This window comes from Erithacus rubecula (genome assembly GCF_903797595.1).
Source record: "Erithacus rubecula genome assembly, chromosome: 8".
Lineage (NCBI taxonomy): Eukaryota > Metazoa > Chordata > Aves > Passeriformes > Muscicapidae > Erithacus > Erithacus rubecula.
Genome location: NC_136659.1, coordinates 11,508,985 through 11,527,508, shown reverse-complemented (window position 1 = coordinate 11,527,508; position 18,524 = coordinate 11,508,985).

The window sequence follows — 18,524 nt, the reverse complement described above, 5'->3', positions numbered from 1 at the left end:
GACCTATACTGTGCATCTTCTGTGTGCACACTTGAATTATTGCTGTTCAGGTAAATTTTCTTAAATTTTGAGCAAATCAACCTCTGAAGCACTCTAGAGAGACCAGTAGGAATTGTGCTAGATGTTTAAATTGGTTTTGTTTTGCTCTTAGAACCAGTACTTAATGCATACTTAATGAAGTCCAGCTCCAATTTTAGAGACTGGAAGAATTACTCATCTCCACAGGAAACTCTACAGGAACTACAATATGAATTGAATCTACAAGTGTTATGCTTTGCTAGAAAATACTAGACAAGCAAAAAATAGATAATAACTTGATTAATAAGATATGTACTTACCTTGCTATGGTTTCTCTGTAGTCCTGTTATTGCTGAATCTGAAATCTAGCTGCTTCTTACAGTAGCATTTTTCTTGCAATTTATTGTTTTGGAGGATTCCTCCAGAAGTCAGCACTGAGGTCTTCATACTTTTTTGTAACCTGTTGATTTCATTGTTTTATCTCTTAACACAAAATGGACCAAAGAATCTATTTTAGCACCTCAGGAGGTCTGTCTGGATTCATTTCTACTGGCTGATCAAACATTAATGCTTTTACTTGCTATTCAACACAGACAAGTGCTGCAGCCTAGGAAAATAAATATGTGGATGAGTAGCACCTGTGCCCAGAGGTTTCTCTTGAGCTGGATTGGATGCTTGGATTTGAGTGCAGCTGAAAGAACTAACTGCAATCACCCATTCCTAGCACCAGGCATTTATTTACTCTTCTCTACTCATTTCAAACATGTGAATGTGAGAAAACACTGGTGGCTGAAGGACATGGTGAGTGTGTTCCAGTCTGGTAGCTGCCATTAGTCATGCTGCTTGGACTGCTGAGGTGGTTCCACACTTGTTCTTTGCCTGCAAACAGGCAAATATAGTGAAGGAGATTCAGGACAGAATTCCTTCTGGGGTTGGTGCATTGACATTGTGTCTTGGGGCTGGAATTGATGGCAGTTTAACTCCTGAAGTGCCAGTGGTGCTCTCCAGTGTTAACTACACTGATGGAACTCTTCCTACAGAAGTATTTTTGTAGGGGCTGGCACTAGGTGTAAAGATGTGTTGATATAACTGAGGACAAAAAAATAACTTCACTCTTTGATTAATAGCTACATACCTGATTAAATTTAAAAGGTGCTTGAGTTATGGCTTCCTCTAGAGGTAGTCTAGCATCTTCCTCTTTCTTCATTTGCTCCTCAGCCTTATGTGTTGCCTTTTCTCAGATTTTTCCTTTGAATTCCAGGTGTTTTACTGCCATGTCAACCAGCTGCTGGCATTCTTCCTCTAACCACATCACCCCTTCTTTTTGTCTGCATTTTTGTGCCTCGGAAACATTGCCAACACTATTGGCTGTTTACTTACTTTCTATTTTGAAAATAACTTTATCAGTTAAGATAAAAAGAAAATACTGTTATAATGCTGACATTACAAGTATTTATTACTCTCTCACATGAGTTTTTCTTAAATTATAATTGGATTCAAGCCTTTCTCTGCAACTATTTGTTAGAATCTCTTTTTTTTAACTATTGATGCTGGGAGTTGGGCGTTCAGAGAAGACATGTAATGACAACAGATTATCAGATCTAGCATGAATGGTGTTATTGCCAGGAATCTTGCACATTGCATTGTAGCTAGGCTGTGGAATTTCTTTTTTTTTAGGCTGCAGAGAAGACTATTGTTACTATATCTTGTTTAACAGAGAAGCAGCTTAGGTACTGCAAGTTTGGGACGTAGTGTCACAGGGATTTCAAGGCAGACAGACACACAGGCTATGTCTTTATCAGAAATTATCCATTCTGATGAGCTATTTGCTGCTAAAGTAAGCATTAGTCTTTCTATAGACCATCTGCTGCTCCATGTTCCTCTAGCTGTTGCTTCTTCTGGAACTGCAGAAGCTTCCTGTGGTAATCCTGCTGCTGCTGCCAAATATGTTCTTGTGCTGTTTTCTCTAATTGTGACTTCTTTGCTGCCACCTCCTCCTCATGGCACCTCCACTCCTCTAGTTTCTGTTTCTGTAAACTAAAACATAAATTATTATTAATTGCTATAGCAACCTTGGGTTTGCTGAGCATTCTTGCCAGAAGAGCAGATCCTAGCCCAAGGAGCTCAGCAGATTGCCAAAGGGAAGGGAAGAGAACTGAGAATAAAGGGAGAATGGGTGCTGATTAGTGTTATGTAGCATATGTCTGGTTGGTTCAGAAATATTAAAAAATGCTGTCTACTTTCCTTCACGCTATTTGGAAGGGGGGAAAGAACCCCTGTGTTACATTTTTCACTTGTCCTTTGGAAAGGATAATGAGGGATATGGGTATGTGGCTTACATGGAACAAAGATTTGGAGAAAAGGGATGGAAGAGTACAAAGGAACAGTTAGGAAAGTTCACTAAGAAAGAGCTGGAAGAAAAAATTGGAATGTATCTTCGTGTAACAAGGACACAAACCCAGAAGAACCTGGGCTATGCAACAAATGAGGCAATGGAAAGCCTTGGCTGACATTTCAATGTAAACAGAATGACTGTGAAATGGGCTATTTTTGCAGGAGGATTCATACTGGGAATAGGGAGGATCAAAGAAAGTCAAGGAGGTTGAAGCAAAGGAATTTTCTCCTTATTTTCGTAATGGGAAGTTAAGGGAAATATAACTAAAGATCTTCTGCCTCACTGAGTGATTCAAGGTATTTTCCAGTCAGTCATCTTGGTGTTCTCAGTCCAGCACTTTGACTTGACTCCCTATTTGCTTTTCCTGAAATAAAGTGAAGCAGGGCACGGAACTGTTTTTTGGTTTTTTTTGGTTTTTTTCTAAGTTTTTTAAGTCTTTTCAGCCGTGCTGTTTAAACACGCCGTTCTGCTGCCGGCACTCTGCCCGTTTTGCCGGCAGTGCGGTGCAGCTCCCCGGAGCGCCCGAGGAGGGCGCTGCTGGCCCGGGAATTGCCGCTCCAGTGGCGAACTGCGGCCGTGGGATGGTGGCCAGCGCACAGTGCTCCAAAGGGGAGCAGAAACGTGCTCATTATACTGCACCAGAGCTTTTCAGAGTTACTTGCTTTTATTCCAAACGTCTGTTGTGTTTCCTGATGGCTGGGAGATCTCAGCTGCTGTTCCAGATTCAAGCTCTGCATCCTGTGTTTGAAAAACTGAAAGGTCAGAGAGAATAACAATAAAATGAATGATCAAAATTTAGACTTGATTCCACTTAAGGGAAAGCTTAGGAATGTGCAGAAAAATCCAGTATTTAGTAATGGTGAACGTTTTAATAATTATGGTTTTATTTCTGTAATAGTTGCCATCCAAAGGTCTTGAAATATTTTAGAAACTCATAGTCTGACTTTTAGTTTAGGGGAGATGTGAAACCATAGCTTTCAGTCACTTTAGCAGCAGCAAGTGCTCAGTTTCTCTGAAGATCAAGCTACAGATATTGATATTTCACACTTTAATTAATAAGTTCTGTGAAGTCCTGTTTGGTTTTCCCAAATACAGGTTTAAGATGTATTTTTAAATCAATAGCATCATTAAAGGAAAAAGGAAAGGCTCTATTTTTCTTCCTCAGAGGTGACTCTGGGGAGACCTTTAAGCACCCTTCCAGTACCTCAAGGGGCCTAGAAAATAGTTGGAAAGAGATTTTTTACAGGGCATGTAGAGATAGGATAGGGGGAACAGCTTTAAACTGAACGAGGGTAGGTTTAGATTTGATATGGGGAAGAAATTCTCTGCTGTGAGGGCGGTGAGACACTGAACAGGTTGCCCAGAGGAGCTGTGGATGCCCCATCCATGGAACTGTTCAAGGCCAGGTTGGATGGTGCTCTAAGTGATCTGATCTCATAGAAAGTGTCCCAGTCCATGGCAGGGGATTGAAATTATGTGATCTGTTTGTCAAAGCAGGCTTCCACTTGTGCAATACAGCATTCAGGTTTTCTGGCCATTTGTTTGTCTGAATCTGTAAAAGTGAAGATCAACTCTTGATCAGGTTAGGCCAGACTCAGATTTGTGTAGAATGGTTTTTCTTTGCTTATAATCTGTGCTGCAGCTGTGGTTCAGTGCCATTGGCCTCAGTAAATAAGTAGCTAAACCATAGGATGAGAGAACAAGTCTAATTTGTTGCTGGGGGAAAAAAAAAAAAAGTGATTTTGTTTAATTTTCTCACCCCAAAAGAAATTTGGAACTTGATGTTGCAGTCTCTTTTGGTTTCAGTTATGGATTTTTGATAGTCCCATCAAATTTAATTTTCCTCAATGTATAGGATGATTAAAAGATTTAGTTAATATATCTTAATAATGATTAAATAAGGTGTAAGATTAAAGACTTACTAGAGGCAAAAGTGACAAATAGTATGGCCACAGGAATGATAGAATTTCCCTCCTTTTTGGTGCTTTTGGGTAACACTTTGGAATTGAAGATTTGAGGTTTAGATGTACTTCTAAATCTTTGAACTAGTACTGAGCCTTTAAATTATGTAATGAATAAGTCTCTTGAAGTCTTATGAGAGACAGCAGTAGAAATAAGCAATTCTTTAGCAGCAGAAGATTATTTTCTCGGTATGTATCTTAAGGGCACTACTTGAGAAACCCATATTAAAAGAATGAGCTTCACTCCCTGAGAGGAGGCAGCAGGATTTTCCCTGAAAATAAGTAAGCCATTTTGCTAGGGGGTGTTGGATGCTTTTCCCCAGAGCTGGCCCGTGGCACAGGGTGTTAAGGCACCAGCAGAGAGAGCCATTGTTTCAGGGATGTGTGGAGACACATGGTACAGCCTGCTGGCAGGGCTCAGCGCTGCTGTGACTGCAGAAACTCACAGATTGAAAAGGAGACACGTTCTTGTAGAGAAGCATCTTCACTTTCTACAGACCTGATTCCACTTCCCACGGTATCTGGACAAATTTGCACAAGGATCACCTAAAATTAAAGGCCCAGCTCCATGCCTCAGCAGTTCTTGTACTTCTGTAATGTGTAGGATTTAATGGCTTATCTAAGGTATGTGCAGAGCTTGTCTCAAAAGAACTTATAGTGTGAGGGTGATCTCATGTGCCATGGAATGTTGGTCGGGAAAGGGCAGAGAAAAAAAAGAAAGGTGTGAATTCCAAATTTTTAGTTGTAAGTCAAATGTAGTGGGGTTCAAATTCAACAGAACAGCATGAACTGTCCTTCCCTAAGCTGTCAGCAGCTGTTGAGACTCAACGTTGCATCCTTAGGTGGGGCTGTCATCCTGCTCTGAGCCTCCTTCCCAGAGTGTGCACCAGTCCTTTTGGCATAAGGCTATTGCCAAGAGGGAGCACAGCATTCCCAGCTGTTCTGTTACTCACGACTATTTGCAAAGCTGGAATGGGTCTGTTTGTTTTGTTGGGTATGTGCAGTTGCTCGACAGCTTCTTGGTCCATAAGAAAACCTTGTAAGAATTCAAAGCCTGAACAAACCTCAACAGAAAGCTTGACTGAAGCTGAAACTTCTCACCTTGCTGCCTGCTGGAAGCTTCCTGAATTCTTGATGTTATGTGTTCTTAATTGGCAGAATTTCTCTTACTTTGCCAAACCTTTCTACTATGGGGGTAATGAAATCTGAAACCAGGCAAGTTGAGCGTGGTTCTGAATTTCATCACAAATCACATCTCACACTTCTTATTTCTTGCCTGAGGGAGAAAAACTCCAGTATCTGTCTTCAGAAAGGAGGCAACGCCTGCATAGTTCCCCCATGCTAGCTGATTTTATTGACTCAGTGATAATTGAGGAAGGAGTCAGGTATCAGCTTGTGTGTGATACTGGCACGTAGAGCCCTGAACAACCTACGGCCAGCCCTGATGAGACAGCAAGAAAGAAACAGTGATGGCAGCATGAAAAACAGCATTTTGCTGACATGTCTGACAATTGTCACTAAAGGTTAAAGTGTTCTGGATGTTTAGGTCTCATTGTTCTTAGGGCTGTGTACTTCTGTTGCCTTGCTGCCCCCTCATATAAAAAATGCAGTTCAAGTCTTTTTTTGGTAGTTACTGTCAGTTCCACCAGCCATGCTGCTGCTTCTGTGGTCTCATGCTGTCACCACTGTGCCCTGACATGGTGCAGAGTGATTGTGATAATGCTAGGTAAGATTCCAGCACTAGCCCAAATCTACTTTGAGGCAGTGGGGGGTATGAACTATAGATTTAACTAACATCTTCCTTTTTCTTCTCCCTGGAAGCTGCACTACCTTCAAGAGTACTAGCACTGAGAAAATTACTAGTGCTCTTCTGGCAAATGTGGAGCTGGGAGGGGAAAAAAAAAGTTGTGGTTGTCTTGCACTGTATTTGCAACAGTGAATAATGGGAAACACTCTTGGAATTACAATAATGGGTGAGTTCTCTAAAGTTATCTCAGATCAGTGGGTTTCTAAAGCATCCCACAAAAACAGTATGGCCTATAATAAAAACTGTTATTTACATTACTGGGATCCTGCAGTATTTTTGGTGTGTTGGGATGCACCTTATCTCTCTCACCTCTATTTCTGTCTTTTAAATGCTTTTCACCTTTATATGACCTTCATGATTTGAGGTTTCAAATCTTCAGCACCTTCAGGTCCTTACCACAGTATTTGCACTGCAGGAAGTAGTATTTTGCCTTGAAAGATCTGGGGACTTCTTGGAAGGTTGTTGTAAGGAGAAGAAAAGGAAAAGAAACTAACACAAAAATGAGTTCTGTGGAAACAGCCCTGGAGGGAATTTTCAGAGCTGGGATGTTCGGTTGTTACAGGCTTACTAACAAGAAATTCCATATGTGTGGAGTTCAGAAAAGAGAAATCAACTATGAGATGAAACCCATGCTGTGTGAAAAGGTGTGCTTTAGGAACTTCCCTGGTGTGAGCAATGGGTAGCCAGGAGAGTTAAGAGCTTTAGCTAACAAATGCTGGAGAATAACAGATAAGAGAGTGGAGCTCTCTCACTAATGCACTGGACTGTTTTCTTTAGTGTTCAAAACAGCAGGAGAGAACTCGCCTTGCTCAGTGTTAGCAGCTCTGGCCTGATGCACACATGAAAGTTTTGTACATGTAAAGTACAAAAGGGAACATGTTTCCTTTGATGAACTTCTCTCTAATCTGTTCCTTCCCCCTTCTCCTGGACTTCCACGTGCCTGAAGCTGCCCCTAAGCTACTGAATGCTGCCTTGGTGCTAGCTTGGCTTTCTGTGCCTGGTCTGGGGTGATGGTGGGAGCAGACTGAGTCTTGCAGTGACCAGGCATCAGCAACTGGACCACGAGGATATTCCATTTTACCCCATCTTCACTGAGCTGTATGACAAGGCTGAGGGGCCCTCAGTGTCACAAGATCACTGTTGCATAGCTTTGAGCATTTGAGCTGCATTTCCTTGGCATCTGGGTGATGCCAAGGTAAGCCAAGCTTCTACTAAGTCATCTCCTTGGAATAGTTATCACAGCAGTAAAAGCTGCTTGAGAGAAAATGGATGTGGCAGCAAAAGCTCTGAACAACAGGTGACCTATCCTCTGAAGAAAGTAACAACAAAGGCAGGTGAATGCAGTTCAGATTCTAGTCAGAGCACCAAAATTAAGTGGTGCATAGGAGAGTACTTAAGGAGTAAATAAAGCTTTTCTTGGTCTTATAAAGAAGTGACTTTCTGGTTTCATTGTTAACATTGCATGACAAACCCTTCTTACTCAGTTATAGGTGGTATCTGTTCCTTTCTCCTATTTAAGGAATGGACAATTTAATTTATGTATGACACTTAAACTCAGCAACTAAGCTATTTTAATACTACTCCATGAAAATGTTCATGGGATGATAATATAGTATCTGTCTTTATAGACTTTTATGAGAACAAGAGGACAACATTTATTTTATGGTGACTGTTCTTCTGTTCAGAAAAGTCAAGGTACATCTAGCTCTTTTAGGAAATATGAATTTCAGATTTTGAGCTGCATCTCTAAAAGAAAAAGATGTGTTTTTTCTCAGAAATTGCTGTTCACATAAAGTCAAGGAGAAAAGGGAGGGGTACACTTCCTTTGATTCAAGTCTTGAGGAATTAAATTGAGCATTAAAATAGATTTGTACCATCAGTCTCCTTAGACGTGAAGACTGCTAGGCTTAATGAGAAAGTACTGAAGCAGAATGACAGTTTCTTATTAACTCAACAAGGCTGGTCTAGCTATTTCCACACTGCTTTTGCTTGCTCATTAATGACCTTCTGCTCTATAAAAAGAACAGCCCAAACACTCTAAGCCCCTGGGAAGACCTTTTTATATGGTCTATCAGATGTTAAATGGCCTGCTAGCAGTGAAGAAACAACCCCGTGAAATGCTGATCAGCGTTTTTGTCTTGTTCTGGTGCCTAGACAAAAAACTATAATTGATTAAATTGTCCACTGCAAGATAATGAATGCAGGTGACATGCTAAGCCTGAGTCACTGATGTCTGCACTTCATTCCAACCAAATCCAAGTTGACTTCAAAGTAATGGAGTCACAGCTGTAAGTAGCTGAGAAAAGATAAAGCTGTCAAACTTACCATGAACACCACTACAAATGAGTGAACTGCCTAGAAGGAAAATGTTTGTCATTGACCCATCATTCTGAAAAAGCAGAAAGCATGGCAGGAAGTTAAAATACCATGGATGTGATTGTTTCCTTTGTGTGCTGGCTGGGCAGCTCTAGGAGTTCTTGTGTCAGAATCTGAGCAGTTTCTTGCAGCTAGAGCTACCACTCCATTGCTGGGCAGGTCTGCTTTGTTAGCCTAAGCCTCACCTCTGCACTCACTCCCTGCAGCTGTGCAGAACTGCAGAAAATTCCAGTAGTGTCTGGAGTCAGGTTTGCTGAAGCAGGAGTGCTCACTGGGATTGGCAGATGGATAAATCAGGTTGTGAACTTTCTGCAGTGAGTTAACTTCTTGTCTAGCAGGGTTTCACTGAGTTCAGTGTGGGAGATTGCTGTGGCTGGGGGGAGCAGGTCACACAACTGAGCCTCCAGGTACTTTGAACTCAGTGCAGTGGAGCCTTCAAACACACACCATTTTCTGTTCTGAGTGTGCACTGTGTTCTTATAGTTTGGGAAAGTAGAACTGAAATCTGTCTTAACGATTTTAAACCATAGTCCTTGACTTTCTCCAAAACAAATTTGAGTCTGGAACAGTTTTTAAAAGGGGATTAGCTTCAAAATTTTTTTGTTTATTTTGCTTTGTTTTTGTTCTCTGTTTATCTGAGTTGGAAATTGGTGGATATGCAGGGAATTGCCTCAGTAGGCATCAGCACAAGTCTGTTGAATCAAGAAGTATCAAGGTACCTATATAAAATCAAAATAAATGCCTGCACAATTCCCTTTGGACAGAGATTAATGATTTGACTTGATATGAAATCCCTATCCTCTAACCTGGAAAGCTTGCAGCTGTAAAAGGAATAGTATTTAATAATAGACCAAGACTTGATTTCAATGGAAGCATTGTCTGAGCAGGGACATCAGAGCTTGGTTCCAGAGTACTAGTAAAAAAAATAAAATGAAATAGCCTTTTTATTTATTGGGCACTCAGACTTGAAGACTCCCAGGTGCCTATTAGTCTAAGGGCTTGTCTGTACAGGAAAGTCAGTGTGCAATATGTTGGAATATGAATTTACAGTGCACCAACTCCTCTGTGCTCCCCGTGTTTGGATATTTTTAGCACACAGTAATGGTGCCTTTCTCCATGGCAGTTCATTCAGCTTTGAAAATAAAATAAATCACATTCTGCTTAATGCCTGTGTGGTGAGTGGATGCCAAATAGCCAATGCCCTCTAAACTTGTACCCAAGCTTCCTCCTCTCAGCTGGTCCTAAGGATGATGTTCAGTGGGGTTCTGGCTTTGTCCAGGAAGATCAGTGTGGTTCTGCTTACTTTTCCAGAAGGGAGAAAAATAGTATGTTTTCAAAAGTCCCTGTATTTCAGTTCTCAGTAAAGCTTTGAGTATGTAGCAGTTTAGATCAGGAGGTTCCAGTATAATTCTTCGAGAGATATTTTCGTTTATATTTTGCAGCTGACACTAAAATACTGCATCCTTTGCCCAGCAGAAAGGTATATATGGGTTTTTAGTGAATTACATTGAGGCTTGCTTTCCGTTTTTACTTTGTTAGTTTTAAGCTCAAATTCATTCAAATAAATGCTTTTGCTGGCATATATTGATGAGGCAATATCAGAGAGAGCATGGAAGAGGAAAAAGGAGGGAGGATGGACATATAGGCACTAATCTGTGGGGTTTTGTTTGGTTCTTTTGTGGTAGTGGTGAAGTTTGCTGTGTTTTGTGTTTTGAAACCATTAGTGGAAGGTGTAAGGCACCTGGAGAACAAACCTCAGTTTGTTCACAGTTCTTGTAATGAAAAATTGGCAAAGAAACCTGACTGTTGGTGAAGCTTTGAAAAATGGGATGTAGTTTGTTTTTTCCCTTAACCTGGGAAGAAAAGTGCAGCAATGACTCTCAAGATAATATCTGTTTTTGGGAGAAAGGGGGAATAGAAGACAAATATCTTGCTAATTTAGTCTAATCTATACTTGATCTATTCACCTTACAAAGTAAATTGCTTCACCCTTATTAGTTTAAAAATGTACCAGCTTGCATATAACCATTAGGAACTGATGGAGAATCCTGCACCTTTCACAGAATTGATGCCACCTTGCTGTTTTGCCTCAGGTATCCATGGTATGTCAGAGGAATGCAGCAGAGAACCAAAGTCCAACTTAATCTCTTTATCCTGCATTAATCTGAAACTCCTAGAGAGAAACAATCCTGACTTTGAGGTTCTCTGAATTCAGCATCAGTGCTCCTGTTTCCTAGGAGAAAAATGAGGAAGAAATAAGTTGTAGGTCTGTGCACCAAACAAATGGTGCCACATGACTTCAGCTAAATTTCACACAACTGTTTTTTTAACTGTCATGTTTCCTGAGAAGGATCTACTTTGTCAGGTTCTGCTCTTCTGTATGGTAAAAAGAAACACAAACCCATTAATGCTAAAGTGAATTATTGTCTTTTTGCCAACTCTGTTCTTAAACAAGTGAAAATCATTCCATCCAGTTGGAGAACTAATGCAGTCTGAAAGGAGCATTGCTGCTTTGTTTGTCAGATGTGTGCAGAGAAGGTAGAGCAATCTGATGGGAGGGTTGGGATTCTCACTGGGGAGCTGGAGTCCATACATACAACATGACTGCAGAGCCCCTTTCTGTGGGAGTTCCTTCTTCCTCCCAACACCATAAGACTGAAGAAGTGTGACTTGGATGTCAACCTCAGTAAATTGTCTTCATGGGATGACTGTGGTGACCAGTCAACATTAGTGACTGCTGGGGACTGGTCTGTGTGATGTTTGCAAGCACACAAGTTTGAGCAGATCAGAAACAAGCATGTCCTTTATTTCAGTCTTGCTGGGAGAAGGCTCTTATCCAAGCCAAATTGTGCCTTGACCAGCTGATGTAGTGCACACAGCTTTTCCCTGCCTGTGGTGATTTTAAACCATGCTATGCATTGATGTGATCACAGAATATTTGAGCTCATGATCTCCTGTGTTGTAACTATGTTGAGGATAAGCCTAAAAGAAGTTTAGGTTTAAACCTGCTTTTCATGCAAGGACAGCATAGCTACAGGTAGGAGCATCAGTGTTAGTGTAGTTAACCCTTTCTTTCATTCAAAGGAATTGACCCCACACTGAACTTGTGTCTGTGTTAAGGAAAATATCCTTGACCTTAAATGACTTGCATAAAGACCAAGAGGGAGACTGCCAGGCTGGGTCTTGCAATCAGCCTGGCTCCTGATCCTCTGCTGAAGTTGCTGCACCAAATGTCTCTGTCCATTCATGCTGAATGAATTCTCAGTCTGTGCTACATTTCCTCCCTTGAATAATAATTGTTAATGAAAAGGAAAATGAGAGAACAAGGTAATGACAGATAGCACAGAGAAAACATTGAAAAGTGAAGAAAGAAATGTCTGGGAGTAATAGCCATGCTGTTATTCCCATGTTAGTGATTCAAGAACTTTCTGACTGCCATAGAACCAAAAATGGCATTACTTGCTGGTCTATAGAGATTTGGGCAATGCAGGGAAAATTTCAAAATTGGTCAGTAATGGCTGCTATGTTTGTTCTCAAAAGATTTCTCCCCTCCTGCATGGATGTGAGGTGGTCTCTGAGGTGCAGAATGCCCCTTTGCAGGTTTAAACCTGTAGTTAATTAATCTAAAATTGATTAATTACTGCTTAAGAGAACTTGATAAATTACTGAGACACCAATCTCAAAGCAAATAGACAGAACTCCCAATTATATCATCAGCTTTATCTCTGCCAGGATTGCATGAATGTGCCCTTAGTATCTCCTTTAGCTCCACATCTGCTGTTCTTTTCACCCAAGCACAAATACCAGGGATTCTAGTAGCTCTTAAATCACCCTTTCCTTCAGACTGTGTATTTTGTTGTAACTACGTTCACCTCCCCTGCTCCCTCCCCTCTTTTGAGGTCAGCTGCCTGTGACAGATACTATGTTCTGTTTGGTATGTGCAGCTAACCACTTCTGATTTTAGAGAACATGGTTTTAATTAGTTCTCTTCCTCTCTGGTTGCTGAACAGAGTTGGCCTCAGGTGGAATTTTTTAATTGTGCTATTGCTGTCTGTTACACAAGCTGGAGTTCTGTTTTATAGAGTAAATTCAAAACAAAAATGAGACTTTATGTAGCAGAATTCACAGGACTGGTCAAACTTCAAGAAGTCATGTGAGCAGCTTTTTCACATGTGTACAGCAATGTAGAGAGAAGCTCAGGGAGATACTGACTTTCTGTTTATCTGGTTTCACTATTTTTAAAGAATATTTACTGAATTATCTGTTGTCACATTTGCACTATGTTGTGCAGTTGTGGTGCTGGAGTTGCCCACTGGTGCTGCCTCTTTAGTATCTGGTGTCCTGAGCTCCAGGATTTCTCTTCTCCCTTTTCTCACTGGCATCAGTTCTTCTGTTTGACTGACCTCTGAGTGATTCAGTTTGCTACTTCCTTGGAAGATTTTTATTATTACTACTACTTGTATTATTATTTTGTGCCTTTCCTTTTGTTTGTTTTGCTTGCAGCTGCTGTGAAGCAGCAGTTACTGGGAGACCTGACTGCTGATTTCACACTTGGGAAAACAGCAGCCCCTCAGCCAGTACAGGTGAGAGCAGTTCTCTGCAACTTCATGGGCATTTGCCAGAATATATCACATGGTTGGAAGATTTTGGGGTTTTTTGTTTGTTTTTACTTAAGACCTTTCTCTAAGCTATTTAAATACACTCTGGAAAAAGCTATCTGCAGTTTGAATACAGCAGCCCCTTATCTACACAGCCTCCAGAATCTCCTATCTCCAAGGCCATGGTTTCCAAGCTTTGGTAGGGCTCCTGTGAAGATAAATCACATCAGAGGCATGACCTTTATCCTTGGTGCTATTTAAATAGCTTAAATATCTATTGACTTCATGCCTTGTGATTTCAGTTGCTGGAAAGTGAACACTAAAGAAAGGAAGAGTTGACCTACAGTGTATCAGATGAGTTATATCTTAATTTCTAGATCTTTACAAATACAGGTGTCATTTTTAAAAAAAATTGTCCCCCCAGCACTACTGTGTTGTGGCTGGTTGCTTTTGAGAAGGAATCTGTGCTTGCACATGGGACCTGGCAAAAGAAGATACTAATTTCTGTTGTAGATGCTAAAGTTGTTGAGGGAAATATGAAAATAAAAGCAAAACAACTGGGAACCTTCTTTGTCTGCAAATAAATATTCCCTAGTGGTTCTTAAGAAAAATCTTTCAATCACTTGCCTAGGTAGCTCTGAATCTTTGGGGATTTTCTGTTGGAAGATAGGATGAAGATAAAGAAATGTATCTGCATCCATAAAGGGCATTAGACCAAATATATTACAGAAATCTACACTAAAGTGTCTCTGTGTGTTTCCTTCACTACAGATGGAGGGCTCCATGTCTTCTATATTTACAGGATGGTCCCACTTTCATGAAACTCTGCTCTGGAATAATCTATTAGTTGAAAACCCCTCTTTTTATATTGAAAGACCTGTAGAAAAACTATTTGATGTAAGCCAGTGTCATGCAATGCCTGCCTGAGTTTGTAGACAGTGCAAAACTATAACCAAAGAGTGATTAACTCAGTCACTCAGCAGCAGTGAGGAGTTAACTCTGGCTGTTTACTGGACTGTTCAAAGATCAGAAACACCAAGAACAGTGCTCAGCTGAGGCCTGGGGGTCAGTGTCAGGAATTTTAAAGATGTGTTCTTTTCTTTGTTCCCCATAGGAATATTAACCAAGCATTTAGACTGCATAAAGTGGATTCTGCATTGTTCTTTACAGTCTGAGAGTGCTGAATATTATTGTTCTGGTGACAGATAAAACTCTATGGCTGCATGACAGTGTTGTGTGATTGTGGGAAGATGTGCTGTGGAGGAAGAGGACTTGAGTGTTTCTCATTTCTCTCACTCACATGAAGGGTGCATACTCTTTTCTTTTGGTCAGCTCTCTCCAAAGACTAGAATTTTCTGTGAAGATGACCAAAAGAGTTTCAGAACTATAACATACTATGAATTTTATTTAATGTCTGAATTATTAGAAATGGTTCTCATAACTGCAAATAATAGAAGTTAGCTCCTGAATGTGGCCTCAGAGCTGTCCTTTTCTGGGCTTTGGATGGTGGTGTAATGACACTGTGAACCATTAGCTACAATTTTTCATGGCAAATGCAGCTGCATTTCACTGGTATGGTGATCCCATGTACAATATATTTATAGCCCAGGGTTGGTTTTTGTCCATGTTTTTAAAGTGCTTTGAATTAAATGACATAGAAATTTCTATTATTCTAACATCTGTTCCTCCCTGAGAGCTTGTGTAACCTGAAGGAGCTGTACTATTTTTAACCAACTCCAGAGCCTGCATCCCTATGAAAGGATGAAGAAATGTGTTGATTATGTTTCTGTGGTTCCACACTGCTGTTTGCATCATGCCTTCACTTTTCCATCAGCAGGGAAGGTCTCAACAAATTCTATCAGTCTCTGGAAACAGTAGGTTTTGGACAGTGTTGAAAAGTCTGGGGGGTGGCTGTGGTGGTACAGTTGCAGATGAAAGAAAATATTCAGCTGGCACCCTGAGTCTCTCTTATGCTGACAAAGACATGAAAAGGTTTCAGGCTTTCTGCCATTTCTTACCCTAAGTATAGCCTATCCTTTTGATATTTATCCATTGTACTGCTTCTTGATCTGCTTTACCTTCTGAAACTTTTCCAAGTTGTCTTTTTTCACCCCAGTTTCTTCTATAAATTCCCTTTCCAAAGCTGTTACCTTGAGATATGGTAAACTCTCCCAGCTTGAAAAGCAAATGTCTTTCTTTTGTGCTTTTAAAAGTATTTGTGTATATTTGTGGTACTGCAGAATGACTAGTGTGAATAATAGAGGAGTTTGTTGGGATATAGACTTTGAGTCTTACATTCAGACTGTGTTGGGGTGGGAGGCAGATTTTGGGGAAGTATCTATGTGCTAGCTGCTGATCCATAGAGCAACCCTCAGTGCTTATGGTGATGCTCTGAAGAAAGCTTGATTGTAAATCCTGTACATGGAGGTGTAGCTTGTTCAGGTTGACTGGCAGCCTGTGTTTCAGGGCTGGAACAGCAAAACTGTTCAGAGCAGGACCAGGCTGGGCTGGCACTGAGGTGTGGGAAGCTCATTTAATGCAAGTTGTAGCTGGTGGTATCAGTGCTTCCCTTTCATGAATGCAGAGTTTAACTTTGCTGCCAGCCTGGCAACTTCCCACTGGGATAATGTAATGCAGCTGCAAGATTATTTTGGCTCTGTGTTAACTCCTTCCCATGCCTTTTTTTAATAGTCTGTCTCCTGCCTTTTCCCATTCAGTCATAAAACCTTTCCTAACATTTGTTCTACTTTTAAGAGCTAGTAAGGGCATGGCAGTTGATAACAGAGCCAACACCCTTCCATAAAAATGCACTTTTCAGCAGTGGTATCTGCTGCCTTTTGGGGAATTTCAAGAATTGATGCTGGGGAAATGTTTTGGTTTGTTCTCTTTCTCTGCTAGCTATCCCTCATATCACAAGGTTGGCTAAGATGCAGTTTTTGTATTTCTGTAACTATTTAAAAACTGGGCAGAGACTTTGAAATGCAATAACAATCTAGCTTGCCTGAGTCTTGATCCACTTAAAGTGATATGAAAAGGCCTCAGATCCACTCTTAGGAAAAAAGGCTTTTTCAGATTATTGGTCCTTTTATAAGAATCAGGGCCAAGTTTGGTTCTCTAGATACTTCACATGTAGTCTTTGGTGTTGGTTTAACCCCATTGTCACAATTATTTTGTAACAAAAGCAATTATTGATATTTTAAGTCACATGTCAGTTATAGGTAGAATGAGATTTGTTGTTTTAATCATAACTAAAAGAGGCTCAATTTCTATCACCCAGCTTTCCAGTTCTTACCCACCAATGCAAAGAATTTGAGATTATAGTTAAGCTTCTTACTTCTTTCATAGTGTTAAACCCAGCTTTTAAAATAGGGATAAGGCCCTCTTTCAAGGCAATGAGGAAACGATCAGAATCAGGGTAAGGCAAAGGTAGCTGACTACACTCTGCCTTTGATTGCATTCTTGTTCAGAACCTGCCACAAAAACTCTCCCAACCCATCCTTTCTCATGTGATCATTTTCTTCTGGAATTCGACCTTTAATAATTTAAATAACTTGGATTTCTTGTGTGGAAACCACAAATACAGAGCAATGTAAACTGTGTCTTCAGGGGCTGAAACAATTGACCAGGGTGGTGAAAACTCTCCTCCTGCTTAGTTAATTCCTTACTTTTTAATGGCACGTGAAGGGGCCCGGGTAAAGCTTTCAAAGAACCCAAACTGACCTCTGAGGGAGAGGAGATTGCTTTTGTGTATCTGCCCTTTTTTCTTAGCAAGTAGGTGATGACTGCATTAGTAAAAACCATTTCTGATTTCAGCCAATGTTCCAGTTTCTCTCCCAAAGTTCTTTCTCTGTCCTTGTCCTGACAGACCATTCTTGTAAATGGAGATCTCTTTCTGCCACTTTTTGTCGGTGCCATTGTGTTACAGATTGTTTGGAGTGCCTTTTCAAGACCGCCGATTAAGATCTGCAAAAGATCCGGGAGAATTTCTTTGTCCTGGATTTTGCTAAATCATCCGAGAGACTGCCAGGCAGCCCCTGTTTGCCTTGTGCCTTCCTGCTCTGGCCAGGGAGGTCAGGAGGAGGCAGGGGTCACACATGGAGACCCAGGCTGAGAGTTCAAATAAACCCTCGGGAGAAAGAAATTTAGACCTATAATAATTGTTCGGGTTTTCAGAAAATACTGAACAGCCTGCTGCTAGAACTAAACTCCATGTCTCAGTGTCCTTATTGGGAAATCCAGTTTTTTGTGGTTTTTTTTAGAAAAGGTTTGCCCCTGCTGCTTTGACAGCATGGAGTAGGAAAGCAGCAAGAGGTTATGGAAAGATGTGTATTGAAAATCACCGGCCAGCGTCTGGAGGGTGCCAGCATGGGAAGGCAGACATCTGGAGGATGCTTTGGGTTCCAGGGATATTTTTATGAATGAAAGGTGCTTATGGCTGGAATGCAGGCTGAAATAGGCAGTGCTAATGGAGTCTCTACGATCTCCTTATCTTCACTAGTAAATCCGCCCCCGAAGATAAATGTTTAATAGCGTTCCAATTTGGTTGTACTTGCTAAAAGTGATTGAACTAATGACCCATAATCCAATAGATCCATTTGGAGTGAATAACACTAAGGGTTCCATCCTGTGCTGCTGATTTAGCAGGATGTCTGCATAATTAACACTGGTCACCGTTGCAGCTCTTGCTCACTGATCCAACCAAATTATTTACCTGGCACTGAATGTAGTTCACCTTTCAGTTCCAAAAGGGCAACAGTTTCTTCGAAGGTATAAAAGTTAACAAAAATCCCACATGCTCTTGGAAATCAGTAAATATGTATGTGAGAGGCAGAAATTTGAGTAGTTGCTTTGTTATGTTTTGGTCAGATGACAAATGTATATGATAGTACTGCATGCAAATACTTGTGAAAATGGGTCTGAAATTTGCTTTGGCCAGTAATACCTGTGCACTCAACTTTTTCCTGCAAACATTAGAGAAAGGTGGAACTATGGTTAAAGCAAATTCCTATCACACTTCAAACAAATACCTGTAGAATTCTTTCTATTTGGCAAATGAAGTGCTCCTAATCACTTCAGTGGGAATCTGTCTGGTTTGAGGAATGCAGCATCCTGACCTAAGACCCCTGCTAGCACTCACGTAATGAGATCCACTGAACCATGTGGGACTACTTATGCACTTGATTAATTTTATGGACAACTTTATGCAATATGCAGGCCTGGGACAGCACTTATAACTGCAGCCATGATTTCTGATTGCAAAGTAACAGACTTAAATATTAGCTAGGGTGACAGGGATCCCAGTTATATTTTCCTGCTGCTGCACTGTGGATGGTCTCCTCTTCCTTCTGATCTAACTCTTGTAGAGAACT